The sequence below is a fragment of the Cebus imitator genome, unplaced genomic scaffold (genome assembly GCF_001604975.1).
Source record: "Cebus imitator isolate Cc_AM_T3 unplaced genomic scaffold, Cebus_imitator-1.0 Scaffold149, whole genome shotgun sequence".
Lineage (NCBI taxonomy): Eukaryota > Metazoa > Chordata > Mammalia > Primates > Cebidae > Cebus > Cebus imitator.
In genome coordinates, this window is record NW_016107464.1 from 442,299 (window position 1) to 453,570 (window position 11,272).

Consider the following 11,272-nt stretch of genomic DNA (forward strand, 5'->3'; position numbering starts at 1 on the left):
CTACATGTTTTCCCCCTCACCAGCTTCTACATTGCACATTGACAGATCTACACGTTTTTATGCCTCATATACCTTCTATGGTATGTATGCTGGTTTTTGGGTTTTTCTTCTGAGACAGGGTCTGTCGCCCAGGCTGAAACTCGGGCACAATCACGGCCCACTGCAGTCTCAACCTTCCAGGCTTAAGCAACCCTCCAACCTCAGCCTCCTGAGTAGCTGGGACTACAAGCACGCCACGTCCAGCTAATGTTGGTATTTTTAGCAGAGACAGGGTTTTGCCACATTGCCCAAGCTGGTCTCCAACTCCTGGGTTCAAGTGATCCATCTGCCTTGGCTTTCCAAAGTGCTGGGATTACAGGGATTAGCCACCACACCCAGACTATGCTGTATTTTTCAATAAAGATCAGCAAGTATGCAAAGTATAATCCTATTTATTTACTGAGACAGGGTCTCTGTCACCCAGGCTGGAGTGCAGTGGCACAATCATACATAGCTCACTGGAGCCTCAACATCCTGGACTCAAGCAATCCTCCCACCTCAACAACCCAAGTAGCTGGAACTCTGGGTACATGCCATCATGTCCAGCTAATTTTTACATTTTTTTATAGAGACAAGGTCTCACTATGTTGCCCAGGCTGGTCTGAAACTCCTGCTCAAGCAATCCTTCCACCTCAGCCTCCCAAAGTCCTGGAATTACAAGCAGGAGGCACTGACCCAGACCCCAACTTTATTTATTTTTTATTTTTTTATTTTTTTTTGAGACAAAGTCTCGCTCTTTCGCCAGGCGCCAGGCTGGAGTACAATGGTGCGATCTCAGCTCACTGCAACCTCCACCTCCGGGCTTCAAGCAATTCTCCTGCCTCAGCCTCCCAAGTAGCTGGGACTACAGGCGAGTGCCATGCCCAGCTAATTTTTATATTTTAGTAGAGACGGGGTTTCACTATGTTGGCCAGGAGGGTCTCAATCTCTTGACCTCGTGATCCACCCACCTTGGCCTCCCAAAGTGCTGGGATTACAGACATGAGCCACCGTGCCCGGCCCCAACTTTATGTTTAAAGCATACACTCTATGTTTTAGGGGGAAAATAAAAGGCAGGCACGGTGGCTCACGCCTGTAATCCAGGCACTTTGGGAGGCCGAATCAGGTGGATCACCTGAGGTCAAGGGTTTAAAACCAGAATGGCCAACATGACAAAACCCTTTCTCTACAAAAAATACAAAAATTAGCCAAGCATGGTGGCAGGCTAATCGATTGAACCTGGGAGGCGGAGGTTGCAGCGAGCTGAGATCACACCACTGCACTCCAGTCTGAGCAACAGAATGAAACTCTATTTCAGAAAAATAAATAAATAAATAGCTGAGTACGGTGGTGCATGCCTATAGTCCCAGCTACTTGGGAAGCTGAGGCACAAGAATCACTTAAGCCAGGGAGGCAGAGGTTGCAGTGAGCCAAGATGGCATCACAGCATTCCAGCCTGGGCAACAGAGTGAGATTCTGTCTCAAAAAATAAAAATAAAAAAAGAGGCCAAGCATGGTGGCTCATGCCTGTAATCCCAGCACTTTGGGAGGCCAAGGCAGGGGATCACCTGAGGTCAGGAGTTCAAGACCAATGTGGCCAACATGATAAAACCCCATCTCTACTAAAATACAAAAATTAGCCAGGCGTGACGGATAATTTTTGTAATCCCAGAACTCTGGGAGGCTAAGGCGGGCAGATCACCTGAGGTCAGGAGTTCGAGATTAATCTGGCCAACATGGGTGAAATCCCATCTCTACTAAAAATACAAAAATTAGCCAGGTGTGTTGGCAGACACCTGTAAGACCAGCTACTCAGAAGGCTAAGGCAGGAAAATCACTTGAACCTGGTAGGCAGAGGTTGCAGTGCGTTGAGATCATACCACTGCACACCAGCCTGGGTGACAGAGTGATACTATGTCTCTAAGATTGCCTGGTCTTAAATAAAACACCTACTCTACTCCTTAATGTGAGCCCTATTTTATACTTAAAATCCAATAGTTGACTGGATTTCAATTCAATTGTGCCATGTCCAGCATGAAAATGAGTTAACAAAAAACTGAAACTTATCAAACATTGTTTACAAATGGTTAGAAAATATAAAAATTAAAAAGTACCAAAAAAAATTCTTAAGCAGCATCTTTGAGAGAAACTCAAAAAATGTCAAGTAAACTCAGTAGGAAATACCAGCATAAGCAGTTTACATCAAAATTGTAAAAACTACAACAGGCGCAGTGGCTCACACCTGTAATCCCAGCACTTTGGGAGACCAAGGCAGGTGGATTGCCTAAGGTCAGGAGTACAAGACTAGCCTGACCAACATAGTGAAACCCCGTCTCTACTAAAAATACAAAAAACTACCCAAGTGTGGTGGTGGTGCCTATAATCCCAGCTACTCAGGAGGCAGAGGCAGGAGAATCACTTGAACCCGGGAGGCAGTGAGCCGAGATCTCGCCATTGCACTCCAGCCTGGGCAACAGTGTGAGACTTCATCTCAAAAAAAAAAAAAATTGTAAAAATGTGATGAATTTGATTCTTTGAGTTAGGAGAAAAAAGGATCCTATTCCTAAATGATAGTTGGGTCAAAATTACCGACCGGGTGCAGTGGCTCAAGCCTGTAATCACAGCACTTTGGGAGGCCAAGGCGTGCAGATTGGGAGGCCAAGGTCAGGAGTTTGAGACCAGCCTGGCCAACATAGTAAAACCCCGTCTCTACTAAAAGTACAAAACATTAGCTGGGCGTGGTGGCAGGGGTCTGTAATCCCAGCTACTTGTGAGGCTGAGACAAGAGAATTGCTGGAACCTGGGAGGCAGCGGTTGCAGTGAGCCAATATTATGCCACTGCATGCTAGCCCAGGCAACAGTGCTAAACTCCATCTCAAAAAACAATATTTCAAAATCTACCACAAAGATTACATGGTGATATGCTCTACAGATCCTCCCTCTCTTTGCCCTCCTTCATGTTATATCTCCATTCTCCTTTCTGGAAAAAAACAGCTGCTTCTAAAATCTATGAGATCTACTAAGTTACCAGCCCACACCATGGGTGCCATAACACTTAGCTTTTTTTTTTTTTTTTTTTTTTTAAGGCAGAGTTTCCCTCGTTGCCCAGGTTGGAGTACAATGGCACAATCTAAGCTCACCACCCTGCACCTCCCAGGTTCAAGCAATTCTCTTGACTCAGCCTCCCAAGCAGCTGGGATTACAGGCATGTGCTACCGTGCCTAGATAATTTTGTCTTTTTAGTAGAGACAGGGCTTTCTCCATGTTAGTCAGGCTGGTCTCAAACCCCTGACCTCAGGTGATCCAACCATCTCGACCTCCCAAAGTGCTGGGATTACAGGTGTGAGCCACCATGCCTAGCCCATAACACTTACATTTTAAGGACACTCCATTTACTCAAATTAACAACTAAGAGTGAAGGGGTATTTGCTGACATACAGGTTTCTCACAAGAAAAAATAAAGACAGATTTGCTTGAGGACAGAGAACTTTACAGTTTGTGAATGCCTGCAGACTGCTTCTTCTGAGCAGGCATTAACCCTTTATCATCCACTTAACCACCCCCTCCAACCCCTACCAACCCACCCCCACAACTACCATCCCCTCACCCCCACCCACCCCTCATCCTCCCTGCCAAAAAAGTTATCTTATTAACAAAGGAAATCTTAAGCCATCATTTTAAAAAAAAAAAAAAAAAAAGAGGGCCGGGTGAGGTGGCTCACCCCTGTAACCCCAGCACTTTGGGAGGCCGAGGAGGGCGATGGCCTGAGGTTGGGAGTTGGAGACCAGCCTGATCAACATGGAGAAACCCCATCTCTACTAAAAATACAAAAACTTAGCTGGGTGTGGTCGCACATGCCTGCAACCCCAGCTACTCCGGAGGCTGAGGCAGGAGAATTGCTTGAACCTGGGAGGCAGAGGCTGAGGTGAGCCAAGATCACACCATTGCACTCCAGCCTGGGCAAAAAGAGTTAAACTCCACCATCTCAAAAAAAACGACGACTGAGAAATCAACAATTCAAAACTAACATTTTAGAAGTAAAGGCTTCACTTCAAACCACTCCAAACCTTCAAGACAGTTTATACTTTCTACATATACTTTATACTTAAGAGGGTAGATATAGGGACCCGTTCCCATCACAACACAAGTACATATTGAAATAAACCTATTCTTCTCCATGTTGTCATACTATTTCTCCCCAAACAATAAAAGTTACTCAGGCTAATACTAAGACAGACAATCCTAGTCATCACTACAGAGGCTGTACTAGTAACCAGGAAAGGGAAGCAAAGGTGTTATTGTTGTTCCAATACGGTTCTAAAGGCAACTCCATGTGACTACTGTTGGTCCAGCCCACATTTAAAGAGAGGACAGAGGAAACCAGAGCAGCAGGAAACAGGCAGGAGGGGCAATTACCACAACCCTTTCCCATGGCCTCATTCTCTCCCATGCCACCACTTTCGGCCATATTTCAATCACAACAAAAACCTTCCTTGTCTAAAAGGTTTCATAATTATTGAGGATGAGAGGCAACAGAAAAGCAAATGGGGGAAATAAGAGCTGTGATAAAGTCTCTTGCCACATGTGTCAACTAGCCATAAGTATGAAAATCAGGAGTACACTGGCAGCAAGTAAAAGGGCAGTGTGGGAAACTAATCACTTCTGCCTGGTAAGAGAAGCCTTTAAAGCAATGGAACGTCGGCCCTAACTAAGGGGATCCACAGGTGAGTGTACTGGAAGAAAGTTATCTCCAGGGAGTGGAATACATTTCATTTCCTCAGGTAAAAGGGGAACGCACCAACGTAGAATACAGACCAGCTTAGGTATCATTTCATCTTCCTTCCACCTTTCACAAACTGACACTAAAAAGGATACACAATTCACAGCGAAAAGTGAGGAATGCAATAACTAGTCGCATACTCCTTGGTGAAAAAACTGCTGTCATAGCAGAAAAGGAAATATAACAACTGGGTTCATCCAAAAAATTAATTATATGCCCTTCAAATAAAAGATCTTTGGATACCTTCTGGAAACCTGAAAAACCCCTCAACTAGCTAGACACCGTGGTGCGCACCTGTAATCCCAGCTACTCAGGAGGCTGAGGTGGAAGAATTGCTTGAGCCCAAGAGCTAGAGGCCAGCCTGGACAACATATGGAGACCGTATCTCTAAAATTAACAGTAATTTTGTAAAATCTCTCAACTGGTAGGATACACTGGTGCTATAGAAAGATAATTAGCCTAAATACTGGCGAACCGTATACCTTCCTCGAATGTGAGGTAAAAACAATATCCAATAGAAGTGATAGTAAATGATTGGATTACATCAAACAGGAAATAACAGTAATAATGATGGGATCAACCCCTAAAGCAAGGATTAAAGACCTGAGCGTTGTCAGTTGAGATGCGTGGGCAACTAATTAGATTGAAAACTCGGGGGAAAAGGTGGAAAAGCCGACTGGGAAAGTGATTCAGAGGCAAATAGAACTGAGTTGTAATGCACCAATGAAAGAATAACATTTTGAGTATGTATTATTAACAGCCAGCGCTCTGCCGTTTACAAAGCGCTCAAAAATCTACATTAACGATTGAACTGTGACTACAGGACTAACCAGACTACAGGAACCGGGGGTGACGAGAAAAACTGAGTCCCAACTGAGACTAATACCCTCCAGAACTGAAAAGAAGTAGAACTGAAATGTGCCTCCGGGTAAGCCGGGAAAGGTTAGAGGGCGCAGAAGTTCGGGCTCTAAGAGGGCCAGTCCCAAGATTAGCTATCGGCATGAAAGCGGAAAGGTGATCAGATGGGACCGACAGCGTGGCGGGGAAGCTCCAGTCCATCGGCAGGCACCGAGGTGGGAAAGAAAACCACACCCTCCAGAGCAGAAACCCGAAGGGGGGAGGGGAGGCGCCCCTGGGGCTGGGTGGGGCCCGGCTGACCGGGACGTGGTTAAGTAGGAAGAAGCACAGGGCAACGTGAGGGGAAGAGGGAGGAGGGCGCTCGGGCCTGGACACAGAGGGAGCGTGGAGCTGGCGAGTGGAACTCGGCCCGGTCCTCAAGGCTGGGCGCCGAGGCAGTCTGAAGGCAGTGGGGGTTCAGACGAGCTGAACCCAGAACTAGAAAGCGCAGGCTGCAGCGCTCAGGGCCCTAGAAGAGGAAAGGAGAGGGAGAGGATAGCAATTACCGCTGCTGCTCTCGGTGGACTCAAGACTTGCTGCCGCCGCCGCCGCTCGTTACCTGCCAATGTGCCTCTTACAAAGCGGCGGCGGCGGCACAGGCTGCCCAACCCGTCACGTGACCCCACGTCACGGGCGAAGGAGGAGCCACAACACGTCACTCATGCGCCGCTTTCCAGCCCGCCCAGACAGCGCGCAGCCTCCGCTAGCCACCACCTCCACCTAACCCTGCGATGCCAACCACGCGGAGGTGGGGGGAAGACCACGGAAAGGAACAAATAAGGGAGACTTGATAGTATATATTGTACTGGGAGTCATCAGGAGAGTATTACCCACCGTATCCAGCATGCCCACAACTGCAGTTCGTTGTCGGGCCATGATGACCTCACAAGGCACTACAGGTTGCTCCCGTGTGGCCGCGTTTCTCTCGTCACGTGATATGATCAAACCACTGAGAGCAAGCCTGGCCTCCGAAACGTTGCACGAGGGGACTACGACTCCCAACATGCTGCACAGCCACGACGACCCTCCCTACCGCAGCATTTCTCCCGCGGGCTTCTAGACGCACCCGGTAGAGACATTAGTGCTTAAAGAGGGCCGGGACGGAAAACTGACTAAGCTGGCTTCAAGGACTAATACCACTGAATGCCCCCGCCTAGTGGCGGAGCGTGGTGCCTGCTGGGAGGTGTAGTCCTGGCGGGGGGTGGGGTTCCACTCTGGTTCCTGCGCTTGCTCTGCGCTCCGCCCCCTGCGCGGGAAAACGCCAACGGTTCGCAGCAAGAGCCACCGCAAAGCGGAAGGCCGGCTTGTTTTCAGTCTTGTTCAGTGCGGTTCTGGTTTTGACCTTCCAAGTCCCTTCTGGGTGAAAAGACTAGCATCTACTGAACGCCTACTCTATGTCAGCCGTTTATACAATTTTTTTTTTTTTTTGAGACGGAGTCTGTATCGCCCAGGCTGTACTGTCGCTGTCTCAGCCCACTGCAACCTCTGCCTCCCGGGTTCAAGCGATTCTTCTCCCTCAGCCTCCAGAATAGCTGGGACTACAGGCGACCGCCCCCATGCCCGGCTGTTTTCTGTATTTTTAGTAGAGATGGGGTTTCACCATATTGGCCAGGCTGGTCTCGAACTCCTGACCTTGTGGTCCATCTGCCTTGGCCTCCCAAAGTGCTGTGATTACAGGCATGAGCCACCGCTCCCGGCCTATATTATCATTTATATTATATATATAATCAGCCCCTTGAGTCCAGGATTTCCCCTACTTAAGGATTAAAAAAAGAAGCTTGGAGTTGTTTCTTGACCGAAGAGACCCAGGTCTTCTGTCTTGGAAAATTACCTAATGACCTCCTCTCAATAGGCTCTGACCTGTTGTCAACTCCAAGAATTAAGCATAAATAAGATGATGGTTTATAACTGTAGCATAGCGTTTTCAAGTATTTTCCATTTATTGGCCTATTTGGATGTGAGACAGATCTGGCTGCAATATCTGTCACCTCATTGATCACCAGGATTGATTTGGCTGATCTGGCTGGCTAGGCAGGTGGTCCCTTCCTCTCTCATCGCTCCACGAGCGTCCCTCCCAAAGCTGCATGCTCAGTCAAAAAGAAGGAATATACTGTACCCCATAGAAGAGGACTGGTCAAGGGTATAGAAGTAGCTGCGCGCTGTTGTTAACAAGCTCTCAAGGCCCTCCAAACAAGCTCTGGCCCGTTTTATCCCAGGCTAGTTACATTCAAGGACTTTGCAGTCCCCACAGACATTACCTCAGTTGGAGCCTTCCTCTGTGATAGCACCACTTCACCAGCTTGTGAAAATTAAATGAGATTATGTAAAATGCCTAAATAAACCCTCAATAAGTATCAGTAATCATTTTCACATTTTACTCATTGGGCCCAACAGGTCTAAGTAAGGTAGAAAGGGAAATTAGCTTATACTGAACTTTGTACAGGGTACTATGCTAATTACTAATTTGCTAGTTATGAAGTAAAACAATTGAAAAAAATAGAGTTTCACTCTTGTTGCCCAGGCCAGAGTGCAATGGCGATCTCAGCTCACCACAACCTCCGCCTCCAGGGTTCAAGCGATTCTCCTGCCTCAGCCTCCAGAGTAACTAGGCTTACTGGCATGTGCCACCACACCCAGCTAATTTTTTGTATTTTTAGTAGAGATGGGGGTTTCTCCATGTTGGTCAGGTCAGTCTCGAACTCCTGACCTCAGGCGATCCCGACCACCTCTGCCTCCCAAAGTGCTGGGATTACAGGCCTGAGCCACCACACCTGGCCAAAACAATTGAAATCTTAACAGTCCTGCCTCATTCAAGGAAAGCTTTTGTTAATCATCTGAATTAAAGAATGCTCAGGCTGTGCCTTTAACAAATGGAACTGGCCAGCATGGTGTCTCCTGCCTGTAATCCTAGCATTCTGGGAGACAATGCAGGCAGATCACCTGAGGTCAGGAGTCCCTGACCAGACTGGCCAACGTGGTGAAACCCGATCTCTACTAAAAACTACAAAATATTAGCCAGGCATGGTGGTGGTGGGCGCCTGTAATCCCAGCTACTCAGGAAGCTGAGGCAGGAGAATGGCTCAAACCTGTGAGGCAGAGAATTTATCATCATCACCATTCGTGTGTAGGTGTCTTTTCTCAACCCTTTTGATAGTGAGCCTGGATTGTGTCTTGTCTGTTCAACTTCTCCTCTTTGTCCTGCCGCTTTATAGAAATGTGTGAGAGCATCAAAGATAAAAACCACCCTTGAGAGTCTTTTTTTTTTTTGAGACGGAGTTTCACTCATGTTACCCAGGCTGGAGTGCAATGGCACGATCTCGGCTCACCGCAACCTCTGCCTCCTGGGTTCAGGCAATTCTCCTGCCTCAGCCTCCTGAGTAGCTGGGATTATAGGCACGCGCCACCATGCCCAGCTAACTTTTTGTAGTTTTAGTAGAGACGGGGTTTCACCTTGTTGACCAGGATGGTCTCGATCTCTTGACCTCGTGATCCACCCGCCTCGGCTTCCCAAAGTGCTGGGATTACAGGCTTGAGCCACCGCGCCCAGCCCCCTTGAGAGTCTTAATGGACAGATCAGGAGAAAAGGATTCTGAAAGGATAAATACAAAGTTGATAACAGTGGCTGGCTCTGAGGGGTGGGAAAGAGGTTTGGGATTGTGGTGCAATCTCAGCTCACTGCAACCTCTGCCTCCCAGGTTCAAGCAGTTCTCCCTCAGCCTGTCGAGTAGCTGGGATTACAGGCACATACCACCATGCCCAGCTAATTTTTGTATTTTTAGTAGACATGGGATTTCACCATGTTGGTCAGGCTGGTCTCGAACTCCTGACCTCAGATGATCCACCCACCTCAGCCTCCCAAAATGCTGGGATTACAGGCGTGAGCCACCATGCCCAGGCGGAGATGCTAAACTTTGAATGTAGAGACCAAAAGAAGTAATCATAATGTCACTGTGTGAGGCCTTTTTGGAAAAGCCAAAAAGATTCCCTAAATTCCATCCACTAGGGAGGCTGAGGCAGGAGGATCGCTTGAACCCAGGAGTTGAGTCTGAAATGGAGCAGGGATCCTTCTTAAAAGCCTGTCAGGCCTCCCAAGCATAAAAATAAAAATTCTAGACTGGACTCACACCTATAAACTCAGCACTTTGGGAGGCCAAGGAAGGAGGATTTCTAATTACTCTAGTATATTGACTTTGGAAACAAAAGACATCGTTCTATTTATAGCATTCTGTTTTTGGTAGCGCTATTTCCATTTACAAAATTTAGTAATTCTAGATCGCTGATAATGTCAAATCCTAGAAAACATAGCATTCCTACATGTGATTTTAACGTTATTCTAAAAGAGTTGTTGGCCAAAGATTCATTTCATGAATCCAATTTTTCCAAAATAGAAAATTCTGATGATTCAGATGATCCTGATGTTAGGTCTGTTTAGAAATAACTCTAAGAACAGTTTTTTGTTGTTGTTGTTGTTTGTTGGTTGGTTGGTTGGTTGGTTTTTTTTAAAGACGGACTTTCACCATGTTGGTCAGGCTGGTCTTGAACTCCCGACCTCAGGTGATCCGCCCGCCTTGGCCTCCAAAGTGCTTGGATTACAAGCGTGAGCCACCTCACCCGGCCAGAACAGTTTTTATACTTTATGTTCACATTGAAAAGCAGCCAGATTTGCTTCAGCCTCAATGAGCATCTTTATGTGAAAAAATTAAATGAGCACTAGTAGTGAGCTGCACTTTTTTTTTCTAAACCAGGAAAGGGTTAAAAACCATTGCTTAGGCTAGACAAAGTGGTTCATGCCTGTGACCCCAGCACTTTGGGAGGCCAAGACGGGAGGATCCCTTTAGCCCAGGAGTTCAAGACCAGCCTTGCCAATACGGCAAAACCCCATCTCTACTAAAAAATACAAAAATTGGCCGGGAGTGGTGGCACACACCTGTAGACCCAGTTACTCAGGTGGCTGAGGCACAAAAATCACTAGAACAGGAGAGGTAGAGGTTGCATGAGCCAAGATCATACTACTGCACTCCAGCCTGGGCAACAGAGCAAGACACTGTCAAAAAACAAACAAAGAAAACCTGTAAACCCAGCACTTTGGGAGGCCAAGGCGGGTGGATCACCTGAGGTCAGGAGTTCAGTACTAGCCTGGCCAACATGGCAAAACCCTGTCTCTACTAAAAATACAAAAATTTGGGCCGGGCGCGGTGGCTCAAGCCTGTAAGAAGAAGAAGAAGAATTTATTTCCTCCTGTTACTAATCCCTGCTAAAATCTCTTTCTATAAAAATTTGAGGGTCAATAGGGGTCTTCAGAAGTAGAAAAACCCTTAGAGACACTGAGGAATTAAGTTGTAATGGTCGAATGACAGGTGGTGGGTTGATATTTTAGATGAGGAGGCCACTCCTTCAGATCCTCTATTGACATGGCACCAGTTCTGCCAACTTGAGGGTGGGCCAGTTGTGGTCACTAAAGAAAGAACACTTTTGGGCCGGGCGCGGTGGCTCAAGCCTGTAATCCCAGCACTGTGGGAGGCCGAGGCGGGTGGATCACGAGGTCAAGAGATCGAGACCATCCTGGTCAACATGGTG

At 47.2% G+C, this 11,272-nt stretch overlaps 1 protein-coding gene across 12 annotated transcripts in view; it reads right to left on the reverse strand.

Moving 5' to 3' along the window:
• Positions 1-6,333, reverse strand: part of UBAP2 (ubiquitin associated protein 2) — a 132,293-nt gene extending 125,960 nt beyond the window's left edge. For 10 of the 12 annotated variants that reach the window (XM_037743635.1, XM_037743631.1, XM_037743638.1 and 7 more), the window contains exon 1: positions 6,202-6,333. The gene's annotated coding sequence lies outside the window, so the exon portion shown is untranslated. The remainder of the gene's footprint in view (positions 1-6,201) is intronic. The other 2 variants (XM_037743633.1, XM_037743629.1) reach the window with 1 other exon arrangement.
• Positions 6,334-11,272: the final 4,939 nt, after the last annotated feature.